The sequence below is a fragment of the Mytilus californianus genome, unplaced genomic scaffold, assembly GCF_021869535.1.
Source record: "Mytilus californianus isolate M0D057914Y unplaced genomic scaffold, xbMytCali1.0.p SCAF_6, whole genome shotgun sequence".
NCBI classification, from domain to species: Eukaryota; Metazoa; Mollusca; class Bivalvia; order Mytilida; family Mytilidae; genus Mytilus; species Mytilus californianus.
The window spans coordinates 27,654,359-27,671,135 of NW_026262712.1; positions in this window are offsets into that span (position 1 = coordinate 27,654,359).

Here is a 16,777-nt window from a genome sequence, read left to right on the forward strand (position 1 = left end):
CCTTGCAAGATTACCATATATTAGTAACCAAATACAGTTATCCTAGAACTCATAATAATTGAGACATTCACATGACGAAAAAAGCTATACAGTTTTTTAGAAGTCACTTAACCATGAATATTAGGTCAAGGATAATGATTATATGACGGAAACTTTGTAGCACAATGGATCTATATACAAAGTATGAATCATCCAGTTTCTCTGCCCTCTGAAATATAAAGCTATACAAATAGTTTACGGTGTTGCCGCCACCACCATCAGATTGTATTCTGTATGTCTCGCATTCTGCTACTTGCATCGAATGCGATTTCAAAAAGAACAACTTAAATTAGCTCTCTTACCTAAACCTAGTCGGTGGGGCTTTCGACTTAACAGTAGACAATGAAATTACAACGTTGTAGCTACTACTAGCTTCGGCAATTTTTTCTATGTTGTTTCGCTCTTATTAAAATTCTGATCTTTATTAACTCGCGTGCTCTTATATATAAGCTCAAATGAGGATAACGAAACTAGAGATCTTTATTTTAATTAGATTGATATTGTTTACAAGTGTTTGTAAAAAACATCGACGTTGTACAAAACTTTCTTTTTGTAGATAATCTTTAGCTTCATGTCAGTTGTAGGCCAATTTGTGTTCGATAAGTCATGTACATTACACTTGATATAAGTGTGTAAGATGGATTGATTAGCCTGCTGTTTCTAATTCTCATTTTGTTTTCATAACTTGTAACAGAAACCCTCCCCCTTTTTCAATATTTGCAATTTGTTTTTTTATTTCTGTAAAGCAAATATATACTCAGACCTGCTAATTCAATCAATTCTGCGTTAATATTCATCAGTTTTGGAACTAAGTACTATTTGATGTGCTTCCACGTTCACCAAAAGAAAATTGGATATTTACCCAGAAAATCATGACGAACATCTTCTATCAAAAGACGGAAAAAATAATATTTTGGGAGGGCAACTTATAAATGTTAATATCTAAAAAAACATCTCTAAATATCACTTGTATCGAATCTTATGTAAAAATTCCGATTTTGGAACTTTTAAAAGGTCGAGGTCACTGTTATTTAACAGCTGAATGAAAATTGTAAATGTGCACCCTATAAGTACAAATGTCAATCTCGAACCATATTTGGCAATAAAATTATCAAATTAGTCCTAAATATTGAAACTATAGTTTTAATCTTTTGAATTATTCGAATTTATTTTGTTATAAACGCAAATATGTAGTTACCAGCTGTCTAAACGTGACTCTACGTTTTCTTTGAAATTTTAGATTTGACCTTTGACCCAAATTTAAGAAAATCGTGACCACTGTAGACAACGACGACATCAGTATTTCGACTAGGCTTGTTCTCCTCTTTCCAATGATATAAAATATAGCCGTTTGTTATTCCGGTAACCCAAATCGATCAAATTTGTTGATTGGGCACCCTACTAATTACAGATCATCTGTTGAAAGTAAACGATGACTTTATGAATGAAATACGTAATGCAGTAGAAAAATAAAGCCAAAATATACGCCGTTCAATGAAAACATTGGAAGAAAAAGAACTTTATTTGTCAGAATATATCAATTAAAGTTGATCAATATAAAACAACACGCGTCAGATATCCAGACAATTATGGCAATAAAAGAAATCCAAACCGATATTGCCAAAGAAGAAACACTACTTTTATCAGATGATCATAACGGAAAAATGAATAACGTCAACATCGACTGGTAGATCGAAAAAACCATACAATCTATTCTAGACATGTAAACGTTTGGGAAAGTAATACTTGAAACCAAACCATGTAGGGTAACGATTGCGCATCAGACAAGCATGCAAGCTCAGTTGATTTTGCCTAGAACGCAACCTGTGCTATTTGAAAATATCATAGCACGGAAGCAAAAGACGGTAGACACTGCATCTAATAATGTAACGGGTTGTTGCATATGGAGGGGAAAATAATATTTGCTTGCTATAACATGCATAACTAAGAAACTCAAACATTCGTGTTGAACGATGGATCAATAGATGCCGTACTAAAATTACCAGCAGTAGCTGATATTGCAAATATTGAAACAGATAATAGCATTGCTGTGACTTCTAAGGAAGGAAAAAGGCATATTTACATCGTAGACGTTCAAGAGAAGAACTTTGGTATTGTAGCAATAAAAACGTTTATTTTACTGTACAGATTCAAATAATATGCGAATGATAAATACAAGCCATGAGTTGGTAAGAAATATTGTGTATATTGTCATGTCAATGTTCGCATACGTTGCAACACTTTAAGATCGTCTTTTCTTCACAAATAAGAAAAGTGGTGCTGTCACGTGTTGTGATATGGACGGAACGGTGAAATGGACACTTAAAAAGAGAATATAAGTACACCGTTAAGAATAGCTGTAGTTAAGGTAACGTTTATGTCGCCAATTGCATAGCTGTGGTAGTTATATCACCAAACGGAAAACAATGCAAGGAATTTTTTTCAAAGGGAGATGGCCTGCGAAATCCACTTGTCGTATTTTTGAACGAAAAACAAGCACATTTATAGTATCTAATAGAAGTGGAGATGCGTTGATCTATAACATTTGCAAACAATGACAACTCACTTTTTGTAAACAAAACAAAAACATATTCAATTTGTTTGCCGATATTAACATAATAAAACAATGACTTGTTTAAGCTTGTCTTTGTCGTATAATTTAGCTATGTCATCACCAGGTATCGGTTCTAAATACATAGTTGGTCACCTAGTATCAAAATATAGGTGACATCAATTTGTATGGTACAGGTATACTGATAAATCGTTGCAATCATTGTCAGATTTCTTTTGTACTTTGGTTTTAAAACAAAAATCAAATTACAGTAACATTAATACCGCCAATAGCACTGAGCTAAATTAAAGTTATTGTATTGGTTTTTGATATATATCTTTGCTTCTTTAAAAGTAAATAACGTTTTTAAAAAAACCTATTGCCGTTAAAATGAGTTCGGATAATTTTGTTGCCGAGATGCTTTTGTATTTACGCATACCCTGCATCCCACTTTTTTTTTATTAATAACTTCATCAGTTATAACTCAAAATAGACTATAGACGGGTTGGGCTTTTCTTTTTGATTTTGTGTTTTCCAATATATTTTACCTTTACCGAACCTTTGCTATCGAGCTCGCCTACTAAAGGTTATAACATATCTAGTAAGTTGCACGGAAATTGTATTATACGTTTAATATTATCGAGAAATTTTCAGTTGAGCCTAAATATATACATTTCGACGTTCTAGAAGACATGTGTTAGATTGCAATATAAAACATTATATTTTTCACCAGTCAATAGATTCACATACTATTACTTTGGTAATAGTTTTGCTATCGTCGTAGTACCAAATTTGAGTCCTATGACTGCCAAAAACAGTTTAAGTTAATTTCTAATTTAATGCTAATTTTTATTTGCTTCACGCTTAGTTAACTTGTGACCAGGATCGATTTGAATCGATTGAAAACATATATTTGAATGTTCCTGTTTTTCGATATAACCAATCTAAATATATATTGATTGGAATGAAAATATCTTCTGGTCCGCGTTTTTAAACATATAAAAGGTTTTAGTTAAACATGAAAAGACAAACAGTTTACGTGGATGGCATTTTGAACAGATATACCATGTTAAGGAGGGGTATTTGCAAAAAATAACAGTCAAGAGAATGTTAAATTTCGCGAGCCGTAAGGCGAGGGAAATTCATTCTCAAGAATGGTATTTTTCGCAAATACCCCTCAAGAACATGTTATATCTGTTTAATTACACCGAATGTTAACGTACAAAACGCATTGATGATCGTGACATAAAACGCATTGATGATCGTTACATTACAAGCGTCCAGTCGGATAGAGTATTTTTTGGCAAATACCACGGCAAAGAGGGTAAAAAAGGCATATCCATTATGCATATACCCCGGCGCTGTTTAAAAATGAACGATATTCATTTGATAAAAGTAAATTGGTAAAAAATACACTGGCTATCAACCAATCAAAACCCAGGCTTCTTACATAAGGTGTAATTAGTATAAAAATCAAATTAATCAAGTCTCGTATATTTTGTATATCAAATATCAAATGTCAAAGTTCTGATTCGTTATGAAAAGTAAAAGTCCGTGTTTATATGCTAGCTTTATTACTGGTTTCGGATAGCGTTATTAATATGTGTATATTTGTACTTTACAATGAAATCATAAATGATGGTTATATAAATTTCGTATCTCATAATAAATTAAGAATACGATTGAATTATACATATGGCATCATCTTGGTATATATAACTAAAAATGCAGTCGGTGTTATAAACCATTAGTTTTGATATATCAGGATGGGTCGATTAACATGGAGTTTTGCCTGCAACAATTAACAATGTCCGTATCAGTATTTTGTAATCAAAATTATATTCCGCGATCATCTATTTATAAATTCTGTAATTAAGGATGAAATGTATAACAAAATTGACTATACCAATGGTAACACATGACTTTAAGAGATCGTCGGCTTTAGTTGATAGTGCTAGCATCCTTCTTTTTATTACAAAGACTGAATCAGTGTAGTTTAGATATTTCATGATGGTTTTTTACCAAAACGAATTTGTGTACATAATTGGCTATCACATTAAATTATAAAATTGAGCACATGTCACAATGACATCAACCATTTGACCTTTGAACGAAATTAATACTCTCAAGTAAATTTTAGGATTATCTTTTTTCCTGTTAATAATTTTGAGTTCGAATAATTTTGTTGCCGAGATGCTTTTGTATTTACGCATACCCTGCATCCCACTTTTTTTTTTATTAATAACTTCATCAGTTATAACTCAAAATAGACTATAGACGGGTTGGGCTTTTCTTTTTGATTTTGTGTTTTCCAATATATTTTACCTTTACCGAACCTTTGCTATCGAGCACGCCTACTAAAGGTTATAACATATCTAGTCAGTTGCACGGAAATTGTATTATACGTTTAATATTATCGAGAAACTTTCAGTTGAGCCTAAAGATACACATTTCGACGTTCTAGAAGACATGTGTTAAATTGCATTATAAAACATTATATTTTACACCAGTCAATAGATTCACATACTATTACTTTGGTAATATTTTTGCTATCGTCGAAGTTCCAAATTTGAGTCCTATGACTGCCAAAAACAGTTTAAGTTAATTTTTAATTTAATGCTAATTTTGATTTGCTTCACGCTTAGTTAACTTGTGACCAGGATCGATTTGTATCGATGGAAACATATATTTGAATGTTCCTGTTTTTCGATATAACCAATCCAAATATATATTGATTGGAATGAAAATATTTTTAAACATATAAAAGGTTTTGGTTAAACATGAAAAGATAAACAGTTTACGTGAATGGCATTTTGAACAGATATATCATGTTAAGGAGGGGTATTTGCGAAAAATACCAGTCGAGAGAATGTTAAATTTCGCGAGCCGTAAGGCGAGGGAAATTCATTCTCAAGACTGGTTTTTTTTCGCAAATACCCCTCAAGAACATGCTATATCTGTTTAAGTACACCGAATGTTAACGTACAAAACGCATTGTTGATCGTGACATAAAACGCATTGATGATCGTTACATTACAAGCGTCCAGTCGGATAGAGTATTTTTTGGCAAATACCACGGTAGAGAGGGTAAAAAAAGCATATCCATCATGCATATACCCCGGCGCTGTTTAAAAATGAACGATATTCATTTGATAAAAGTAAATTGGTAAAAAATACACTGGCTATCAACCAATCAAAACCCAGGATTCTTACATAAGGTGTAATTAGTATAAAAATCAAATTAATCAAGTCTCGTATATTTTGTATATCAAATATCAAATGTCAAAGTTCTGATTCGTTATGAAATGTAAAAGTCCGTGTTTATATGCAAGCTTTATTACTGGTTTCGGATAGCGTTATTAATATGTGTATATTTGTACTTTACAATGAAATCATAAATGATGGTTATATAAATTTCGTATCTCATAATAAATTAAGAATACGATTGAATTATACATATGGCATCATCTTGGTATATATAACTAAAAATGCAGTCGGTGTTATAAACCATTAGTTTTGATATATCAGGATGGGTCGATTAACATGGAGTTTTGCCTGCAACAATTAACAATGTCCGTATCAGTATTTTGTAATCAAAATTATATTCCGCGATCATCTATTTATAAATTCTGTAACTAAGGATGAAATGTATAACAAAATTGACTATACCAATGGTAACACATGACTTTAAGAGATCGTCGGCTTTAGTTGATAGTGCTAGCATCCTTCTTTTTATTACAAAGACTGAATCAGTGTAGTTTAGATATTTCATGATGGTTTTTTACCAAAACGAATTTGTGTACATAATTGGCTATCACATTAAATTATAAAATTGAGCACATGTCACAATGACATCAACCATTTGACCTTTGAACGAAATTAATACTCTCAAGTAAATTTTAGGATTATCTTTTTTCCTGTTAATAATTTTGAGTTCGAATAATTTTGTTGCCGAGATGCTTTTGTATTTACGCATACCCTGCATCCCACTTTTTTTTTTTATTAATAACTTCATCAGTTATAACTCAAAATAGACTATAGACGGGTTGGGCTTTTCTTTTTGATTTTGTGTTTTCCAATATATTTTACCTTTACCGAACCTTTGCTATCGAGCACGCCTACTAAAGGTTATAACATATCTAGTCAGTTGCACGGAAATTGTATTATACGTTTAATATTATCGAGAAACTTTCAGTTGAGCCTAAAGATACACATTTCGACGTTCTAGAAGACATGTGTTAAATTGCATTATAAAACATTATATTTTACACCAGTCAATAGATTCACATACTATTACTTTGGTAATATTTTTGCTATCGTCGAAGTTCCAAATTTGAGTCCTATGACTGCCAAAAACAGTTTAAGTTAATTTTTAATTTAATGCTAATTTTGATTTGCTTCACGCTTAGTTAACTTGTGACCAGGATCGATTTGTATCGATGGAAACATATATTTGAATGTTCTTGTTTTTCGATATAACCAATCCAAATATATATTGATTGGAATGAAAATATTTTTAAACATATAAAAGGTTTTGGTTAAACATGAAAAGATAAACAGTTTACGTGAATGGCATTTTGAACAGATATATCATGTTAAGGAGGGGTATTTGCGAAAAATACCAGTCGAGAGAATGTTAAATTTCGCGAGCCGTAAGGCGAGGGAAATTCATTCTCAAGACTGGTTTTTTTTCGCAAATACCCCTCAAGAACATGCTATATCTGTTTAAGTACACCGAATGTTAACGTACAAAACGCATTGTTGATCGTGACATAAAACGCATTGATGATCGTTACATTACAAGCGTCCAGTCGGATAGAGTATTTTTTGGCAAATACCACGGTAGAGAGGGTAAAAAAAGCATATCCATCATGCATATACCCCGGCGCTGTTTAAAAATGAACGATATTCATTTGATAAAAGTAAATTGGTAAAAAATACACTGGCTATCAACCAATCAAAACCCAGGATTCTTACATAAGGTGTAATTAGTATAAAAATCAAATTAATCAAGTCTCGTATATTTTGTATATCAAATATCAAATGTCAAAGTTCTGATTCGTTATGAAATGTAAAAGTCCGTGTTTATATGCAAGCTTTATTACTGGTTTCGGATAGCGTTATTAATATGTGTATATTTGTACTTTACAATGAAATCATAAATGATGGTTATATAAATTTCGTATCTCATAATAAATTAAGAATACGATTGAATTATACATATGGCATCATCTTGGTATATATAACTAAAAATGCAGTCGGTGTTATAAACCATTAGTTTTGATATATCAGGATGGGTCGATTAACATGGAGTTTTGCCTGCAACAATTAACAATGTCCGTATAAGTATTTTATAAACAAAATTATATTCCGCGATCATCTATTTATAAATTCTGTAACTAAGGATGAAATGTATAACAAAATTGACTAAACCAATGATAACACATGACTTTAAGAGATCGTCGGCTTTAGTTGATAGTGCTAGCATCCTTCTTTTTATTACAAAGACTGAATCAGTGTAGTTTAGATATCTCATGATGGTTTTTTACCAAAACGAATTTGTGTACATAATTGGCTATCACATTAAATTATAAAATTGAGCACATGTCACAATGACATCAACCATTTGACCTTGAACGAAATTTATACTCTCAAGTAAATTTTAGGATTATCTTTTTTCCTGTTAACAATTTTGAGTTCGAATAATTTTGTTGCCGAGATGCTTTTGTATTTACGCATACCCTGCATCCCCCCCTTTTTTTTTATTAATAACTTCATCAGTTATAACTCAAAAAAGACTATAGACGGGTTAGCCTTTTCTTTTTGATTTTGTGTTTTCCAATATATTTTACCTTTACCGAACCTTTGCTATCGAGCTCGCCTACTAAAGGTTATAACATATCTAGTCAGTTGCACGGAAATTGTATTATACGTTTAATATTATCGAGAAATTTTCAGATGAGCCTAAAGATATACATTTCGACGTTCTAGAAGACATGTGTTAGATTGCAATATAAAACATTATATTTAACACCAGTCAATAGATTCACATACTATTACTTTGGTAATAGTTTTGCTATCGTCGTAGGACCAAATTTGAGTCCTATGACTGCCAAAAACAGTTAAAGTTAATTTCTAATTTAATGCTAATTTTATTTGCTTCACGCTTAGTTAACTTGTGACTAGGATCGATTTGTATCGATTGAAAACATATATTTGAATGTTCCTGTTTTTCGATATAACCAATCCAAATATATATTGATTGGAATGAAAATATCTTCTGGTCCGCGTTTTTAAACATATAAAAGGTTTTGGTTACACATGAAAAGACAAACAGTTTACGTGGATGGCATTTGTATAAAAATCAAATTAATCAAGTCTCGTATATTTTGTATATTAAATATCAAATGTCAAAGTTCTGATTCGTTATGAAATGTAAAAGTCCATGTATATTTGCAAGCTTTATTACTGGTTTCTGATAGCGTTATTAATATGTGTATATTTGTACTTTACAATGAAATCATAAATGACGGTTATATAAATTTTGTATCTCATGATAAATTAAGAATACGATCGAATAATACATATGGCATCACCTTGGTATATATAACTAAAAATGCAGTCGGTGTTATAAACCATTAGTTTTTATATATCAGGATAGGTCGATTAACATGGAGTTTTGCCTGCAACAATTAACAATGTCCGTATAAGTATTTTATAATCAAAATCATATTCCGCGATAATCCATTTCTAAATTCTGTAACTAAGGATGAATTGTATAACAAAATTGACTATACCAATGGTAACACACGACTTTAAGAGATCGTCGGCTTTAGTTGATAGTGCTAGCATCCTTCTTTTTATTACAAAGACTGAATCAGTGTAGTTAAGATATCTCATGATGGTTTTTTACTAAAACGAATTTGTGTACATAATTGGCTATCACATTAAATTATAAAAATGAGCACATGTCACAATGACATCAACCATTTGACCTTGAACGAAATTTATACTCTCAAGTAAATTTTAGGATTATCTTTTTTCCTGTTAACAATTTGCAACGCTACATGAATGGTTAAGGTATAAGTTATGCGGTTTAGTTTTAATGATATGGCTTCTAGAGATATATATCATATGAGTAGGACTTCCCTTTAATACTATATTTTCAGTGTAAATGTTTTGGTTAGGTTTATAACTCCGTTAGAATACTTGCCAAGTCAACAAAATGTGCACAAGCTTTACAAACAAAAGTCTGTCTGAAATATAACACATTGCCATTACCTCACATTTACACCATAATTCAGCAAAATGATTTTTACAGTAATTATTCATTTCAGGTAGGATATACATTTAGCATTTTAAGCTATTTTTTGGTGTACATGTCATATTACCCCATGGCCTAGCAATAATTTTAAATCTACTTTTGTAAGGTTAAGTCATCCGTATTCAACTTGCTCCTCGGTGAACGTGTAAGACATTTAACCACTATTTTGTAATCAATGGAATAGAAAACTGTTAATAATTAAAAGAGGATGTGGAGATGCTTCAAGAAACATGACACAAAAACGGATGACCGACAGGAGCCCTACATTCAGACTTGATAACATGTATTTTTTACATTTTTTTTGTTTAAAAGAAATTATAAATAGCCCGTGTGTAGACAGCTATCATAAAAACATAAATGTAAGAAATCTACAATAGATTCCAAATTTTTCAAAAAAAAGTCAAAACACTTAGATCCAATGTTAAGCCACAGTCGATGATGCTCAATACTTCGGACAAATACGTTAACAATACGGTGATTTGGGTGGAAAAATAGTTTTTAGTATTTCTTCTCGATAAATGGAAAACAAAAAAACAAAACACAGGATATAGTACCGATACACTGAATCGTTATTAAAAAACAGTATAACAAAAATACCAAATTAGAAGGTAAATTTAAAAAGGGGAAGTCCATTAAAACTAACAAAATCGAACGTTTGGGCTTTATTAACAAAAGGAACGATTGGAAAACAACTTTCAGATTCCAGACTTGGTACAGGCATTTTCCTAAGAAAATGGTGGGATTAACCTAATTTTATAGCTAGCTTAATCTCCCACTTGATTTCTAGTTCGTTTTATTACTTTTGCAGTTTGTAACTTATAAATCAATATACATGATATCATTTTCCGGAAGTTCGAGTATGTAATTATATACATATACATTTATATATATTAAATATGTATAAGTGCAAAACACTTTTGATTTTAAACAAAGTATTAAAAAGTACTTGACATAGTTCTGATACGCTGGTAACTGTTTTTAGAATGTGTTTATTTGACATGTATATAATATCTGTTATTACATGTACCTCTTTAGCTGCTTTTTACTTAATCATATTATGATTATGACTATATCATGTTAACATAAACATCTGTTTATGCTTGCATTACATATGCGTTTCTCAGAGGAGATTACTTATTGTAACGAACTGTATTATTATCTATAGATAAATAATGTATTATATCATTGTTATCATTATTTATCATCATGAAATATGTTATGATGAAATTTGAAAGACATTGTAGATTGTACATGAGGTCAGGCTAGTTATATTTTTGGCAAATATGTTTCGTCCTGAAAGGTGGAATAGATCCCAGAAATATATATGCAACTGTCTTCTCACTCTATTGAAAGAGATTGTCAGTTATCCTGCTTAAGGTAAAACCGAGCGTTGCAATGTTGACTGCTGTACCCCTATTTTTGACATTTTTACCTATTATATAGATATAAGAAGATGTGGTATTAGTGCCAATGAGACAACTCTCCATCCAAGTCAAAATTTGTAAAGGTAAACCATAGGGCAAAGTACGGCCTTCAACACAGAGCCTTGGCTTACACCGAAAGCAAACTAAATTAGATTCCAAAAATGACCATTAAAACAGGAAAACCAACGGTCTAATCTATATAAAAAAAGAGAAACGAGACACACAAATGAACCACATCAACAAACGACAACCACTGAACATCAGGTTCCTGACTTAGGACCAGGTGCAAACAAATGCAGCGGGTTAAAACATCTTAATAGGCGCCAACCATCACCCTACCTGAAACAATAGTGTAACATCGCAACATAGAACATGTAGAAAGACACGCTATGAAATATCAATTGAAATGTCTTAACTCAATCAAAAGACATATTAACAAAAACAAGTGAACATACACTGAACGAATAAATTTGATTTATGACACAATGTAAATACAAAATTAATAAAACAAGGGGATTAGATGTAAAACAATATCAGAAAGACAACAACAACCTTGCATAAAATGCCGTCAAATAAAATAACGTACACAGGTTGATAAAAATAATTTTGTTGTAATGTATACACGGAGTACGGAAATAATTTCTGCAAAATAAATAATTTTGTTGTTCCTAGTATTATGTCTGTTTGTTCCGTTCACACATTGTTGTCAATATAGTGGAATTTTATGTACAAGTGAGAGGTTTAGCTAGCTATAAATCCAGGTTTACTCCACATTTCCTACATGAGGAAATGCCGATACCAAGTCAGGACTATGACAGTTGTTTTCCATTCGTTTGATGTGTTTGAGTTTGATTTTGCCATTTGATAAGGGACTTTCCGATCTTAATTTTCCTTGTAGTTCGGTATTATTGTTATTTTACTTTTTTTATACAAGTGTGCTGACCTTGTTTTCTCTCGTTCCAACAGGAAAGCCTCTGATAAACAGGGTTTGCTACAATGTACTGTAAATTCAGAAATTATTGCGTGCATTTATTATTGCGATTTTGTCATTTTAGACTAAAATGCGATTTAAATTTTTGCGATATTGAGAAAAATCCTGTTTAATTCATATAAAAAATTTCAAAATGCGAGTTTAAATTATTGCGATTATAACCCTGTCGCATTTTTCGCAATAATAAAAACATCGCAATAATTTCAGAATTTACAGTATACAATTCGCAGTCATATTAGATGGTAATGGGATATTTGAATCCATGTGTTGTGTAGGAAAGAACCAAGCTCTGTGAACGTCGAAGAACACTCGCAACAACACTTTACTCTCTGATGGACCTCTGTGGTCTGTGGCAAGAAAAATGTATTCCCAATATCCAGCATATCCTCATTACTAATGGCCGTTCAAATTTCAAGTTCTTCATCCTGGTTGTGGAATATACCTTTTATATTAATTATTTATGTGTTATGGTCCTGAATGAAATATAAGGCATTAGACATTATAATGTACCAATAAATCAATCAATTCTTCGAAGTGGTTCTTTCCGAGTACTCCGAGTTCATCCACCAAGAGTGCCAAAAGTGGCATAAAACACCAACAAACAAACAAACCAAAAATCAAATTAACGAAACCAAAACTTTTGTCTGAATGGTATGATACTGTGAACATAGGTAAACTGTTTTACAAATATATGGCTTAATGGCAGATTTAGTATTGGTTGTAAGACGAAAAGAAACTATTCCTTGTTTTTTTAGGGCATTCATTTTTATTAACGTAACTCGATGAAGGTGTTATTGTTTTGCACAATGCACGAAAAGTTGACTTTTGTTTCCCGAAAAAATTCTTTGACGTTGTATTTAAACCATTAAAACTTAATGATATCCTTGGTACTTAAATCTCACAGAAACCTGGCTGATAACTTGGTATGCCTTTTTGAACGCATGATTTCTGATGATAAATAAAATAAGGAAGGGTTAAAATAAGACACATTCCAGAATTTCTGCTTTTTAGTTACAAAAATGAACTTATCAATTATATTTCAAGCAACACAATAGTTCATGATTAGGGACGAAGCGTTCAGTAAAAAGGACATTGACCAGATATGATGGAATATTATTTTTTTTGTTTAACGAGGACTAACAAATGGCGCTCGAATCAAAATATGGTGACTGAAAACCCATATATGAAGGCGAAGAGCATAGAAAACCAGACATTGTAAATGGTGCCGCTTAATACGACTAAGTCATCTGTGCTTCTGTGTAAAAAAATCATAAGTATTTTAAATAATGTAACATTTGAAAAAAGTTTATTTACAAATATACCGTATCATTTTCATGTGCTGACTACTTAGTAGTTGTCCGATCATATATTCAAAACGAACGAAACATTCCCCAGCTTATTTAAGAAAGGGTAAAGGTGACCCCATATGTACCTTGTTTAGGGTTTTCAAGTATTTGATCTACCTAACAATACATATATAAAGATAACACTCATTACCAGTAAAAAATTAATTTAATATTTATCATTGAAAAAAAAATAATAATAATTCACCATTAACACTGATCAAGAAATCATGTCGGCTTTTCACTGGACTTTTGCCTGATATTTGTTTGTCAATCTGTATTACTTACATAAATTGATCGAAAACATACAACAATACACAAAACACAATATAAAAACTAGAAAGTGAAATTCTTATGAGATATGAAGACAATAAAGATAAAAATCGTGGAAATGAATAAGGTGACAATAGAAAATGTTGATGAAAACACAATGAAAATGATTTATATCTATCGTTGAAAGCGGTAGGTTGCCCACTCTCCTACCGGATCTGAACATAGGCCGCTGATGTAATGACACTAACTCTCAATGTTCTCTTTACATCCCCTACAATGTGCCTTCGGGTTACTGAAATGGAATTTGAGGATATGAATTAAACATTAAAAGTATTAAAATATCCTAACGAAGATCCTTTAGCTCGAAATTTTAAACTCGACAACCGTTATATATGTAAATAAGCCACTTTGGATTATATATGTTATACATAGCTGTAAAGAAAAAAAAAACGAAAAGCTTTGACAAATTGTAGCACCTGTTTAAAAGGTGTTGAAAGTGGGAAAATAAAAAGTGGGAAATCAAAGGTCAACTAAAATAGACACCACCATGGTCAAACAGTAAAACAAAACAACGAAAAGACAAACACCTCAGTAGCAACTCACAAACTACAAAACCCTACTAAATAGTTATGATGGATACACAAAACACTAACGCAAGAACAAAACAAATAACTTCTAAGCAAAACTAGAGATGATTTCATGTGCTCCGGAAGGGTAAACAGGTTTCTGCTCCATTTTGGGCATAATGAAAAAAATATCGAGCATGGTAATTACGTTTTTCAGAGTCCCATAGCGTAACCTTGTTTTGTTTAAAAGGGGTTTCATGTTCCTCTTGCGGTCATTTTTTGTTTGTTTAAAAGAAATTATAAATAGCCCGTGTGTAGACAGCTATCATAAAACATAAATGTAAGAAATCTACAATAGATTCCAAATTTTTCGAAAAAAAGTCAAAACACTTAGATCCAATGTTAAGCCACAGTCGATGATGCTCAATACTTCGGACAAATACGTTAACAATACGGTGATTTGGGTGGACAAATAGTTTTTAGTATTTCTTCTCGATCAATGGAAAACAAAAAAACAAAACACAGGATATAGTACCGATACACTGAATCGTTATTAAAAAACAGTATAACAAAAATACCAAATTCGAAGGTAAATTCAAAAAGGGGAAGTCCATTAAAACTAACAAAATCGAACGTTTGGGCTTTATTAACAAAAGGAACGATTGGAAAACAACTTTCAGATTCCAGACTTGGTACAGGCATTTTCCTAAGAAAATGGTGGGATTAACCTGATTTTATAGCTAGCTTAATCTCCAACTTGATTTCTAGTTCGTTTTATTACTTTTGCAGTTTGTAACTTATAAATCAATATACATGATATCATTTTCCGGAAGTTCGAGTATGTAATTATATACATATACATTTATATATGTTAAATATGTATAAGTGCAAAACACTTTTGATTTTAAACAAAGTATTAAAAAGTACTTGACATAGTTCTGATACGCTGGTAACTGTTTTTAGAATGTGTTTATTTGACATGTATATAATATCTGTTATTACATGTACCTCTTTAGCTGCTTTTTACTTAATCATATTATGATTATGACTATATCATGTTAACATAAACATGCGTTTCTCAGAGGAGATTACTTATTGTAACGAACTGTATTATTATCTATAGATAAATAATGTATTATATCATTGTTATCATTATTTATCATCATGAAATATGTTATGATGAAATTTGAAAGACATTGTAGATTGTACATGAGGTCAGGCTAGTTATATTTTTGGCAAATATGTTTCGTCCTGAAAGGTGGAATAGATCCCAGAAATATATATGCAACTGTCTTCTCACTCTATTGAAAGAGATTGTCAGTTATCCTGCTTAAGGTAAAACCGAGCGTTGCAATGTTGACTGCTGTACCCCTATTTTTGACATTTTTACCTATTATATAGATATAAGAAGATGTGGTATTAGTGCCAATGAGAAAACTCTCCATCCAAGTCAAAATTTGTAAAGGTAAACCATAGGGCAAAGTACGGCCTTCAACACAGAGCCTTGGCTTACACCGAAAGCAAACTAAAGCAGATTCCAAAAATGACCATTAAAACAGGAAAACCAACGGTCTAATCTATATAAAAAAAGAGAAACGAGACACACAAATGAACCACATCAACAAACGACAACCACTGAACATCAGGTTCCTGACTTAGGACCAGGTGCAAACAAATGCAGCGGGTTAAAACATCTTAATAGGCGCCAACCATCACCCTACCTGAAACAATAGTGTAACATCGCAACATAGAACATGTAGAAAGACACGCTATGAAATATCAATTGAAATGTCTTAACTCAATCAAAAGACATATTAACAAAAACAAGTGAACATACACTGAACGAATAAATTTGATTTATGACACAATGTAAATACAAAATTAATAAAACAAGGGGATTAGATGTAAAACAATATCAGAAAGACAACAACAACCTTGCATAAAATGCCCTCAAATAAAATAACGTACACAGGTTGATAAAAATAATTTTGTTGTAATGTATACACGGAGTACGGAAATAATTTCTGCAAAATAAATAATTTTGTTGTTCCTAGTATTATGTCTGTTTGTTCCGTTCACACATTGTTGTCAATATAGTGGAATTTTATGTACAAGTGAGAGGTTTAGCTAGCTATAAATCCAGGTTTACTCCACATTTCCTACATGAGGAAATGCCGATACCAAGTCAGGACTATGACAGTTGTTTTCCATTCGTTTGATGTGTTTGAGTTTGATTTTGCCATTTGATAAGGGACTTTCCGATCTT